A 13894-nucleotide genomic window follows, 5' to 3' on the forward strand; every position below is an offset into this window, starting at 1 on the left:
GTGTTGTTATGGTTGGACACTGGCGCAATGCCAGCGTCCCCATGAAAATGCACCTTCCTTAAATAAATGCTGTGAGATGTTATCAGGAACAGAGCAGAGCAGGCCTAAGCTTAATAACAAAGGAAAAAAACTTTATTAAACTACTACTAATACAGAAAACACATAAACTAAATCTAGGATGAAGACTCTTTAAAACACCCTTTCTCCTCTCAATTTCCAAAAACACTCAGCATGAAACATCACCCGGGATTCCTGATCAAATTACCACCCTTTAGATAATCAATACTCAAACTATCGAGAGAGAGAAGTCTCTCTTGTACCACAGACCCCCCAGGAAACACAGCTCCCACCCTGTGTTTCCCTGTCACACATGGCAACCGCCCGGAGAAAATCTGCCAGTGTGACACTCTCCATTCCATGTCACAGTGCTCTCACCACTGTGCATGGACAGACTGCTCATAGGGCTCCTTTAAGGATGCTTTGCCACAGACCCAAAGATACAACAGTTCAGTTTCTCATCCTGGGACTACAGTCCCCCCCATTTTCCCCTGGGGCCGAGGGGTCCAAACAGGACTCATCTTCTTCCCGAAGACAGAGGGTATCACCATTCCCTCTTCAGCTCTCTTCGTTTCTCGCTATTCTTGTGCTGTTCGAAGCTGAAACAGGTCTCCCTGGGTCACCACTGCATCCCCCTAAAATGCAGTCTCCATTGCAGGAGATTTTGGTTCAGTCCATGGCTAACAAGAAAAGTCCAGCCAAAAGCTACTTCATCATCTCCTCCCACCTAAATATTTCTTCTTCTAACATCTCAGGTCCCGGACTATCTCTCTTCCACTACAAATCAAGGAGGAGTAATACTTTTAAAAAGCCTTCATTTCCTGGAAAGGGTTAAACGTTCAAACTCCTTGGACGGCTGATATCTCGGTCTGATGCTCCGCCTCCCACGCTGGGCACCATCCCCCCCCTTCTCCTTCTCCTCTGCCGGCAAATTTCCAGGTACCGCCAGGCTCTCTGTCTCTTTCCCTCTTTGCGGGGGTCGGGGGGGGGGGGCGGCGGGAAACAAAGGCATCTCCGCTTCTCTCCACCCTTCCGTCCACAGGAGCTGGCTGGGTTCCAGACCCTCAGCCCCTCGGCCTACCTGGACAAGGCCGCGTGGCTTCCCCTCCCCCACCCAGCCCATGGCTGGGCAGGGGAGAGTCTGCACTCTCTGACGACCGGAACCAAAAGAGAGAGTTCTCCTGGGAGTTCTTGCTTTTAACCCCCTGTGTTCTCAGAGGCGTGTCCATACTTTCAGTGGTCACTCCAGGTGCCAATATCTAAACCTGACTACTGATTGGTTTGACCCAACTTCTTAGAAAAAATTCACTTCCATGTCAAACCACGACAAGTGTAAATGTTGGGTGCTATCCCTTGTTCTTCCAGCCAGCTGTCACACCAAGTTGAGCAAACTATTTCCTCTCCCTCAGCCTCATTGTCACTGCCTGGAAGCAATAACAGAGAGGGACAGCAAAGCCACAGCCCTGGCCACCCAAAAGTATTAGATATATGGGTGCAGGCAGAGGGACTCAGGTGCAGATTGCCACTGTCCTCAAGGTAACAATCACAGTTTTCTCAGTATGTTTTATTTTCTGCCCACACAATGCTAATGAGAGCCTTTGACTAGGCAAAGGTGAGGTGAGACTAGAGAACAATGTGCAAGGCACACATATGACTCTTGCTTTCTCAGGGCACCCACTCCTAGATTGCTTTTTCCACATATCTGACACAATCCCAACTCCATACTACAGTGCCTGTGGGGAAGGGGCAGTCTTTCACTCTTCAAAGAGCACCCCCTGCCAGTATTCACACAGGGCTCACTAACTCACTCACTCATCCTTCAAAAATGGTTTTGGCATACTCACAGCTTTGCTGGAGCTGCTGCTTTCCCTGCGAGGCACCAGATAAGTCACCTGGGTCTCTCCCTGCTTTCTCAGTGCCAGCATTTCATCATGATTTCTGGGAGTGGGTGCATTTAACATCTGTTTCCCACAAACATTTGTAAATGTGCCTTTGAAAATTGCCTGCCATTAAGACTTCTGTGAGTAAAAGTCTATCGTTTGTTGTTGGCAGGAAGCGAACAAGGAGTTTCAAGGTGGCTGCAACTATTACAATATAAAACATACAATGAATATTCATAGACCTTTTGTTTTGCATTAATCCCTCACATTTAATGTCCTTCCTCTGTCACTGTAAACCTACATCTCTAGATGAAGAACAGGGGTGGCTTCCCCTTGGAAATCTGGAGGGTGCAAACATCTCTTGCCAAGTCACCTGTCTCTCTTGGGATGTGCTGAAGGCATGAGCCAAGCAGGGGCTGAACTGCCCTACTTCACAATGCTGGGTTACAAGGGCTGCTCCTGATCAGTACAGCTTTTCCACCAGTGTCAAAGTTCAGAGGGTGCTCTGTGACTGCCTGGGGGATGGCAGCAGCAAGTCTGAAGGGAAGGTACACCTATGACAAGGGACAGAGCCTCGCAGCAGAGAGCCCCTGTTTGGCAGTCAGAACCTAGTGCCCATGCTGACCTTTGTATCTATTTCTGTGGTGTGTGGGGACGCTTCATCCTGTGTTTTGAAAGTGTGATTGAGAGACATTTTCTTTGGTTGTCCAGTCCTGTGATGCCACTTTCTTGGGATAGATGCTGCCAAGAGAAGATGGTTCTAACTTTAAAGCAGAGATGACACCATGCTATATAAACCTATCATTAAGAAAATAACCAGAATGATAGGATTCCTGCTCCTACTGTGTGTGCATAGAATTACATTCCTACAAGCCCTCAGAGGTCTGCGTGGGAGAGAAGTTTTATTTTTTTTTATCCATCATAAGTCACAATATTTTAAAGAAATTACAGCACTCCAGAGAAGAAGAGTTTAAATGCTTCAGTAGGTACCAGCAGGTACTGTGTCAGAAAGGATGAAAGACTGCATTTAGTGCCAAACAGGAGCAATGTTCCACCTGACTCTGTTGCCTTCAAGGGGAAGAAGTCCCTGCCAAACAGATTCTCTTTGGTTAATAGCTACGATTTTGTAATTAGGGAGAATTGCACAAAGTGCAAATCCACCATGCCTAATTGTGACTCCAGCAAGGTGATGTTTTTAATGACAGTCTCTGGGGAAACACAGTGGGAGCAGGAATGACAGCTGAGGCTAAGCCTCATCCTTGGACTGGCCAGCTGTGGCTGGCACATTGTCCACAGCCACCACATCAAGTGTCCTTGCTGCGCATTGACTTCTCTTCTCATTCACATTGCAGCCCATTGAGGAGCCGGCTTTGATGAAGGAAAAGCAGCTAAACATGTGCCTCCTGCTGGTATCATGCTGCAAGAAAGCTCCAGAGCAAAGAGGGACGGGACAGAGTGCGGTTGAAACACACAACAGGCAACAAGTGAAACGAGAAATTAATGGAGCGTGCAGGATGAAGAAGCAAGGCCTGTCTTTGTGAGAAATCCAGCCTGTTAACTAGAACAGGAAGGGCCACCAGATGAACCCCTTAGAGCAATCGTGTTTCATAAGGGCTTCTAGCTGCTGCCAGTCCCCTGTGCTCACCACATTTGCAGTGTGGAGAGACACTTAAACACATGCCAGCCCATACGTTCAAACAAAGGAGACGCTGAAGAAATCATGTCCTGCTGGATCTCTATGTCAGGTCAGTGCTTTCACAGTGAAAAGTGAGGAGAAACATCTCTGTGGAAGCCAGATCAGAATAATTTCATTCCATTGCAGTGGCTTCAGAAAAAAGTGAAACACTTTTTGATTTAGAACTGGACCTTGGCACAAGCTGTCAACCCCATGTGTTATCCTGTAACTATTGCTCCTACATAAATAACTATTTGTTCTGGAATTTCATAGCACTTTCAGTGCAGCAGAATCGTTGCTACGACACACTACATTACTTCATGTAAATCCAATTAGATCCCAAAGTGCACTGTGTAACTGTAATCGGCCCCTGTGGAGCAGTGATGAGGGGACCTGCACAAGGCCATGCAACTGGATACTAAATTACAGTCAATCTACCTCCTCTTTAGTTGCATTAAAATGCTAATGTCACTGTAACGTGGGCCCATTTACCAGCGATGACTGCCTTGCCTTGCAACACTGGAGTGAATGAGCCTGTTGCACTGCCTCAGAGCATTTAATTCCTCAGTACAGCTGAGTGAGCAAAGCCCTAAGGGGCATCTTATACCTGCAAACAGTAACCTGATTGGCTTTTATAACACTAAAAGCATATGAGGCTTGTGACAGTGTTTAAATGAATCGGAGCTGCCTCCAAAACTACCCTAAGTTTCCTACACAAGCAGAGCAACTGGGTCTCATCTCGTCCTGATTGCTTTTAACAAGAGCACATTTCTGCCACCAAAAGTCTGTGTGTGTAAAAGCACATCAGTCTCACACAGGAGGACTGAACCCCCTAAATTTTCAAATAAATAACACCAGCTTTGCAACAAAACTACTAATACAACTCTTACCCTCTGTTTTATATTTGCAACTTTGCACAATGTGTGCATGGAATACATGAGATCACATGGAGGTAAAATCTCCCACACGTGCACAGACATTCAGAATGGAAATTCAGAAGTCCCAGAGCAGAACCAATTCTAAATGCTGTAACGTTTCAAAAAGTGCTAGATTATGTGTTTGAAGTGCCAGCATGGCTTCAGGCTACAGACTACTCTGTTTCAGCTGGTGCAAATGTGCATGCTGCACCATTCAAAACATGAACTGCTTGCTCACTTTGGCCCCTTCCCAAGGAAAGTTCCATAGGTAATCACATCTGGCTCTTTCGTACAGCTTCTCACACACAGGCACCAGCTGTCTCAGAAAAGAAGATCCTGCATACAGACCCAAAACATCTGATAGCCTGCAATTCTTTTGAGTTCTGTTCCTTTAAAAAAAGTCCTCAGATAGCTCACAGGTGTATTTTCCCTTGTATTAACTGTAGTACAATGAAACCATAAAGTACGGGTTGCCTGCCTTTCTAAACAGATGACCCAGAGATTACATACACTGACAATATAAGAACATTGATTTTGTGTATTAGATGAGAAAACCAGGGCTAAAAGGGGAAATGGATGTGCTAAATAAATGTGCCCTGACCCCCAATATAGCTCTCTGCTCACTAGTCCATACTGAGACCAGTCCCAAACTCATGAAAAAGATGATCACTTCTGGCTGACAAGTAGCACTCTTTCTCAGGCATCTTCTGTCCCAGAAAGCTGTTATGTAGCAAACCCAAAGGGAGGCAGCTAACTTGGGCCTCCTATTTCTGAAAGTATTTACCTTCCAGATGGAATAAATGTCACCCTCCTGAGTGGATCATGGAGCTGCAACAAGCCAAGTGACATTATCCACTGTCATGTCATGTACTGTCGCATGTTGGAGCACTCCATGCACTTGCACGGCATTGCAAATGGTGAGGGGATGTAACACAGAGTCTAAATGTCTGCCAGGTTTTCCCTGAGCCTGACACATCTCACCTTTACAACAACTGGCTCCTCGGTGCTCTTTTCTGTTGTCTTTTCCTATAGCCCTGCTTTGTTTGCAGCAAGTGCTTCAACAGTTTCTGGCATTCGTGATGGTTTTGAGAGATGCAGGAATAAATCTCAGGAACACTGGACAGTTGCTGTGGCAACCTTGTCCTCATCAGACCATGATTTTCAATATTTTAAGAATTTTCCTGATACTTGCAGGCTTCAGGGAAACAAGGCAGAGGAGAAAAAATATTTTAAAGTAAGGATGGTATCAAAAGGGATTACTATAAGCCACAGGGCTTTTATTGTCCTATCAGAAAGATGATGATGTTGATGTCCTTAGCAGGAAAAAGAAGTTGTGACTGTCTGAGCAGAGGCAAGGGGCCATGGGCAAGGGAATTTGAAATCTCTGCTTGTATCATCTGTTTTAATGCAGAATGGACTTGCAGATCAATAGGTTAACTTCTTTTTGTTGTATTTATTCTCAGTGTTTTCTCATAAGGCAGAGGTATAGAAAAACTAACCCACTATTCAGGATCATTTAATTGGGGAAGTAATAACTTTAATTATTTTTAAAAAGAAATCCCAAACAGAAGTTTGAATGCATTAACTATTGTAAAAAAAAAAATAAAAATCACAACAACAATATCCAAACAACCCCCCCCCCACAAAATCAAAACCAGACAGAAGCCCCCCAAACCCCAGAAAACTAACAAATTCTCTTTTCAAGGTAACAGCCTACTCAGATATAAAAACAAAACAGTCAGTTTAGTCAGGCTTAGTCAGTACAGAAAAGCAAAGTTTAGGAAAAAGAGTCTGTAAGAATAATACTAAATAATCCAGAAAATAATATTTCTGGAAATCTGAGAAGTGACATTATTTATCTGCTTCTGGTCATCTGCTAAATGTTTTTAATGAGAAGACTAATAATGCATCCCAAAGTGTTACAGATTCTAAACACAAGAGGATATTATAGGAAATATATACATTTCACAAGCTATAGGTGAGAAACAGCCTAGGAAGGAGAGGCAGACCTGAAGTCTAAGTTACCCTGCTTATAGCCAAACTGATACATATCTCATAAATATTTCATGTGCAAATCTAAAATGAGTTTCACTGTAATCAGCACCTTGAACTTACTGTAGCACATGAAATTGCAGCTAATGTGGTTTTAAAGGTAAATGTGACTGATCTAAACCACACCTGTCCCAATTAAGGTATGAACACCCAACCATTCAACATCTTTTACTACACATATTTTTGACTTCAGATTAAGAGAGTGAACCATGGCCACAGCCCATGAGAAGGCTTCAGATGTTCTGCAGGAAAATAAATGAGAGTTAATAAATCCCATAATCTTGGCATACGTGTTTCTAAATGCTCTCTCTTTCTCCATGAGACATATAATATAAGTGCTCCAGCAGCCATCAGGTTCCAGGCACACAAAAGACCCCAAGCACAATTCATGCATAGATGACAGGAGTAGAGGGACCAAGTGAGATATGAGCCAAGACTCAAAGGCTGGCTCCCAGCTGCTTTTGCTTTCCCAATGGATAACAGATACTGCATCAATACACACAATGTCATGCTAGTGAGTTTGCTGCTCTTTTAACACCTCATTTTTCTCTCCATCTGAACTTATTTTGAAAGCATACAGTTCACTGTTCCCTTCTCCTTTCTCTTTTGTCCTTACTCATGGCATGGGAAACATGAAAGACAGCATGGCTGGTTATTGTTAATGCATTTGAAAGTGCAGACCTTTAAAAGGGGGTTATTCTGGAACACGCCACGGTTTTCCTTGTTATTTGCACAGGCAGCTAATGATCATCCTAATAGCTTCTCTCTCTGAAGTCGTAATAAGCTTACAAATGAACCCATTCAGCACATATTAAAAAGCAAGGGATGATCCTTTGATTACAGCCTTTATGGAAATCTCCGAATATTTGTTTTGTTGCTGCACAGCCGCAATTAGAACATGCTGCTGGGAGCTGGCTCAGCTGCCAGAGCGGTGGGGTTTGGAGACACCTCCAGTGCCATAGCAACACAGCCACCCCTCCCAGCATCAGACACAGGGAGCCTGGCAGCCCTTCAGCCCAGGCAAGCAGCTTCAGCTCTTGCAGAAATTAAGAACTAAAAGGTGCCTAATGAAACTCCCTCCGCTGACGCCTCAGCTGCGTTTCTGAAGCAGCGCAGACAGCCCCGCGTGCAGCTCTCGCCAAAGAGCCGTCCTGCTGCACCCACTGTGGCCCTGCCACCAGCACGGTGTGGGGCTCACAGCCCCTGAGACACGGCTGCACACCCCACTCTGCAGTCTGGAGGGCTCACACTGCAGGAAAACTGGGCAACAAGAGGAACATACGCTGGAGACACCTGAGGAGGCAGGAGCTTTACGCTGCTGAGGTGCCAACATGGGAGAACTCGCTTCCATCACTACCTACAACACTTCTCCCTCCATGATCTCATCCTTCCACATGTGGGAGGGGAACCAAATAACCTTATGGAAATCTCCTTACCACTTAACTGCTCAGAGGTTGATCTAAATCCCACTTATATTGCTGATAGACTTAAACTTCTCCAAGGGGGGGCAGGGGAGGGTGAATTAAAGGACGTAAAAACCTGCAAAATTGGGATTCTAGTTTTCATTAAGATTTGATCAAGCATTTCACAACAATTAAAAATTAGAAAACCTTACCTTTTTTCCCCTAAAAGAAACACTATGAACAATATACCCTCTATCTCAAAATATCCCTATTCCCTGAGCACAGTGCATATGTAAAAGTCTTAAGTGGAGAGACTTGGGGAGTAATTTAGTTTTGCAAACAAAATCAGCAGCTTACGTGCTGATGACATGGATCCAGAGGCTTTCAGACAGCCACAGTGGGGTGACTTTCACCCACAAAAAGCATAACATCTCCTCTCACAAAGCTGGAACTCTAAACAAACTGCATCTACTTTGACCTTTATATGGAACAGATATTTTCTAAATCTCCAGGAGACTGGCTGAGGTTAAAGCAGGTCAAACCAAGTAATACAGATATCTTTGTGTTGATACTACCCACAGTGCCTATTAGGAAGGCCACAATTGTAAGAAACCTTTTCTTGTCAAGGATATTTAATACAGTGCCAGAGAGTCTCCCCAGGCAGTCTTTGTTTTAAGGTTTGTGAGCTTTGGGGGGAAAGGATTGGGTCTTCGATTGTGAAGTAGGTTTTTAGCTCTATTGTAACCTAACTAACACATGAGAGCAGCACTGGAAACTTCACTGCCAGCATGGCTTACAAGAGGCCTGGGTATAGCCTGGAGCAAAACCTGGTCATATATACACATAAAAACTGGCATGCACTGACAGGACCTCCTAAGGACTCTCTCAAAACTGAAGCAGCAAATGTAACTATGGAAATACTCTGGTTGCTTTACTCAGCCTTGACTTCTATTTTACCCACTGGAAGTCAGGACTTAGAAACTAAAGACATGAAACCTTTTCTAATTCAAATCAGAAGGGCTGGAACAATTACAAATGTGTCAGTGAATGATGAAGGCACAAGCTGATCCCATGGCCTTAAATCAGTACAAAAACTATTTGTAGATGGACTGATGAGTACCTTCCTCTTCCCACCCAAAAGAAGCACAAACACAGTCTGACCTAACCCAGCAATTCTGATTTTGAAAGTCTAGGCAACCTTCTTAGGGAGAACAAAACCAGATCTCTTATGAGGAACAGGACTCCACAGGCTAACATTCGCATCAGTCAGGACTGGGCTGAATTCTGAATGCAAAATCACACCAGTTTGCAGTGGCTGGAGCTCACTATATCCACACTTTGCTATGTCTCTTTTCTTGATCAGCATGCAATTTGAAAGAAATGCTGCATTTCAGCTAAAACCCCCATATTTTAAAAGTACCAAAATGAGGTTTGCAGAGCAAAGAGCCAAAGCAGCCCAGATTAAGACTGAGAAAAGATAGGAAAAAATAGGATATTCAAGCTATCCTGAGCACAGAGAGACAACCCTTTGGGGACAATCTCCTAGTCAGGCTGCAGAGTTGCTCTGCATTAAGGACAAGAAAAGTTGCCTTAAGAAACACAGCATTTAACAGCTTCTTCTCCCATCCCTGCAGTCAGCATGGGGAGAAGAATCTTTCTGAAAACATTGTGGAGTCGTGCCATGAAAACACATTTGACAATAAATTTTATGACAAATTTCATTACAAGATTTGTGGTTGCCATTCCTCATGTCTGATGCATAAACCACCTTGCATCAGAACATTAATATCATTTAAGCCTTAGATTGCTTTCCACATTAGTCTGAAAGCCCTTTATGAAGCTGTGTCCTTTATAAAGCTGATGTGGCTTTGCTCCAGGATACCCAGCAAGTGTCCTGGGCAGCTTCTGTGGTCTCCTGTCTAGTGCTCAAACCACTTTTATATTCCAGTTTTTCTAACATCTCTCACAGAAACTCACAGACATTAGCAAGTCATTTCAAGCTGGTGCTCCTCATCCTCCTCCACCCCCTGTATTTAGTATAATTAACAGCAACACTTATCTGTCACCCATGGGGTTTCAGAGATTTAGTTCGGTATCCTATGAGAGTGCCAGGCTGCCTCTACTGAAAACAGGAAAAAACATACCCAGAAGACAGTATTCAAAATATTGTCATTTCTAGACAAAAACAAGTATTCTGGGTGACTGCCAGTATTTTTTAAAACTGTTCAAGTACAAAACCCCCAGGTGAGGTCCTTTATATGGACCACAAAATGTCAGATGGTTTGCACTCCACGTTCCTCTCAACAATGTGCTCAAAACTTTAGAAATATACATTTAGAGCTGGTGTCTCCAAAAATGCTTTTTTTGCAGCCCTCAAATAGACAACCCCTTTAAGTTTCCTCTACAGGGCACACCAGGAAATTTCTCACTAGGAGAATCCCAAGTCAATGATCTTCTGATGAAGACACAGCATGCTTTGTAAAGCGGACACTGTCCACAACAAGCTGAGGTCCCACATCAACAGCACCACCAGGGCCCCCAGACAGGGAGGGGCTGGATCACAGGGATTGTGCATCGGAGGGGAAGAGCAGCCTGGTTACAATCTACAGGGCCACTGACAACTCAGTGCACTTTGAAACTCCACATTCAGCACCACAGCCCACACACCACCCTCCCTGCTGTTCCCCATTGACAACGGTGCAAACCAGTTCTTCCAGGGAGCCAGCAGAGATATGAGAGTCTTCAGGGCATTTGGAATCAAGGATCAGTATCCTGGAAGCCCCACTAATAAGAAATGGGGACTGGATGTGGGGACATTTTTGGAAAATGTAGTTCCTTCAGAAGTACCTCAGGAACTAAAGTTTTCCAGTCAGCATAGTGTCAATCAGGAATTTGAAGCAGGCACTTCCAATAGTCTCTTACTCATAGCAGAAAAGCTGCAGTGCAAAACTTCCCCCAGTAAGGAATCAGCTACTTGCATGGCTTGGAAAAACAGGCTTGTTCTTGTATCTTTTGGATGAAGAACATTAATCTGGACACAGGATACATTACTGTAAATCAGCCTTCCAGTATTTTTATTTGCAGCAGCCTCCTCCAGCTCAGAGCCCACACTTAACCTCCACCCTACCAAGCTGTGCACCCAGGTGCTCTAGAGGTGAGTGCAGCATGACTCTGATGAGATGGAAGATGAAGTACCAAAGATGCACAGAGAAATATGAGAGGCAGGAGATGTGCTTAGGGATCTATCATTTTGATAGGCTAAGCTCCTTTTCTGAGCCTGCACACTCCCTATGGGCAAGGGGAAAGCAGGTGATGATGCTGGCCCTCTGTGGAAAACGCTGCAGAATAGCTGTGACTCGGTTTGTCCTTCACCAGTTTTGCTGTTTAAACGCCGCAACTCATTAGAGCTGAGCACACCCCATCAGCAGAACCAAGTTCTCCCCTTTCATCCCCTTGAACCCCAAAGAGTGAGCACACAGAGATGTGCGACCTTTCCCCTAAGTTTTGCAGCTGCTGAAACAAGCATGGGCTCACCTTGCCCTGACTGACTGAACCGTCCCCCCATCTCTCCTCCAAGTTGGGGCTTCTCTGTGTTTCTTTTCCTCATCCATTCCACTGCTTCAAATTTTGAGAGGATTTATTTTACCTTTTATTTCCTAAGTTTCCCTCTCTTCTGCAATGCACAGTGTTGACGCTGTTAGCCATATATCATTACCATATTAATCTTTTTTGTCACCTGATTTTTGCATAGGAGGAGTCATTTAGAAAATCTGATTTTGCTCAGAAGCATCCAAACAAATCTGTGATTCAAAAAGAATGAGAGAACAAAAGCGAATGCCAAGTAAGCTCCCAGTTAAGCACTTTACATATCCTGTATGAAATACCAGCTCCTAAAATTCTTTTTTTTGGTGAGATGACATCTCATATATGCTATCTTTCCATTATCCCAGAGTCACACTGCTCAGGTATCTCAGCTAATACTTATCTCTTGCTTTCCTTGCTATCATGGGAAGATTACAAATGAATTAGGTGACTCCAAAGCATTCTGGAGTAAAAGCCAGGATACCCTTCTGATAAAAAAGCATAGTCAGAGATGACCAGATAACTGCCATCTATCAGTACCAACCCAGGGAATTAATTTCTGTAAATCAATGAAATACTGCTAAATCTATACCAAACACCCAGAATAATGATTTTGTCACCACTTAAACTTTGCTTTTGGCTCAGTGAATCTGAAATTAGTCCTTTCAACAGGACCGTTATTTGATCCAGAGATTTATTTTTTTTTAATTCATTCTAGGATGGGATATTCCTGTAATGCCAAATCTTATTCAGCCATTTAATAAAAAAAAAATTGATCACACTGGTGGGTATGGTATAAGCTATTAACCTACAAAATAAACTGATTTTAATTAAGGCACAGATGTGCAAGGTTTTGGCTGGAGATTTTAAATATCTGCTCCAAGAAGTATGATAGATTTATATGAGTCATAGGCAAGATAGGGAGGAATTTACTTTACACATTCATTTTTCTTTTAAGGATTGAAAATGCAGGATTTAGTTCATGAAGGCAGCTTTAAGTTACTACCTGTGGTTACTACCCCAGTTTTGCTTGGAGAGCTGCATTTTACAGCCTAGCTGTAGTGACTCATATAAACAAGGGAATTCGCCTGGGGCAAAGGGTGCTTAACCTCGATGGGTTTGCAATATCTCCAGTTAGACTGTGTTTCATTTTCCCAACCACACAAGCAGACCACGGCCTCATCAAGGAAGCAGCTTCTGCTCCAAACATTTTTCTAGCTGAAATAAAATGATATGTCATGACTCTGTTCCCTTTACAGCATCAGTTTCTTTCCTACTGTACCTGAAAGTTTAGTGAGCAATTTAATAGAAACTTCTTAATGTGGGTGCTTTTCTCCTTTTTAAAGATGATGTATCTATCCTTTTTGTTAAAAGCTCTAAATGGAGGCACACCAGAAAAAAATTATTCTTTCCCAAAAACTGTAAACCATATAGTAGTAGAGGATATTGCTACTATAACTGTGCAGCTAAGTGTTCAATTAGCAACCCTGCATAACACAGGACAAGGTTTCTTTGCATCTGTCCACTTCATACAATGTACAAGAGCTCCTAAATCAAGAAGCTTACTCCAAACCCTGAAGAAAAATATCATTAGCTTTTTACCAAAGCCTTTTAAATACAGGCACTTAAGGTTTTACATGGCCCCTAAAAAAGTCCAAGTAGGTCTGACCTGTGAATGCATTACTTTGCATATTAAAGAAAGAAAGTAGTATTAATTAAAAAGCTGAACAGATTCTGTGACCACTACAAAATGAAACAGGCTCTTGTAACTACACAATTGGAAAAATAGATAGAAAAAATTAAGAAAATACTCCAAAAATAGCTAAAATCAAAGTCTACCAACCTTACCCCAGCTCATCCTCCAGGTAAACATGAGTGGAGACCAACTTCCCACTCAGGCCCAGAAGTCAAGCGCCTTGTGTCAGCCCCAGATGAGCCCCAGGTGTGAGTGGTAGGATCCTCAGCCAGCACTCACAATGGGCACTTTCTGCAAAAGGGCAAATGTGACACCTGGGCCAAGCACAGATGTGCTTATGCTTGGAACTGCCTCAGATATATTTCATATATCAAAAATGAGAAAGCCACCAAGCTGAAAAGCTGGGGTAACACTGCTTTGTGACTTTTCACTTAAGAACACACAGCACCCATTAACACCTGTGACATGTTTCCTTAGAACATGAAGCCTACTGAAACCCAAGTGACGTTGTAAAGAGTGAACAAAGAAACTTCCAAAGAATGTTCAGGATGCCTTACACAGCATCTATCCAATGTACCTTTTACAGGGCACTATCCTGCAGGAAGGGAGCCACTGGCATTTTTTCTGGTTAA

The 13894-nt window shown here is 43.5% G+C and overlaps 1 protein-coding gene across 4 annotated transcripts in view; it reads right to left on the reverse strand.

Annotated features, from left to right (window-relative positions):
* Nucleotides 1–13894, reverse strand: part of TSPAN18 (tetraspanin 18) — a 123227-nt gene that overhangs the window by 26544 nt on the left and 82789 nt on the right. The window lies entirely within an intron of this gene.

This window comes from Vidua chalybeata, chromosome 6 (assembly GCF_026979565.1).
Source record: "Vidua chalybeata isolate OUT-0048 chromosome 6, bVidCha1 merged haplotype, whole genome shotgun sequence".
Lineage (NCBI taxonomy): Eukaryota > Metazoa > Chordata > Aves > Passeriformes > Viduidae > Vidua > Vidua chalybeata.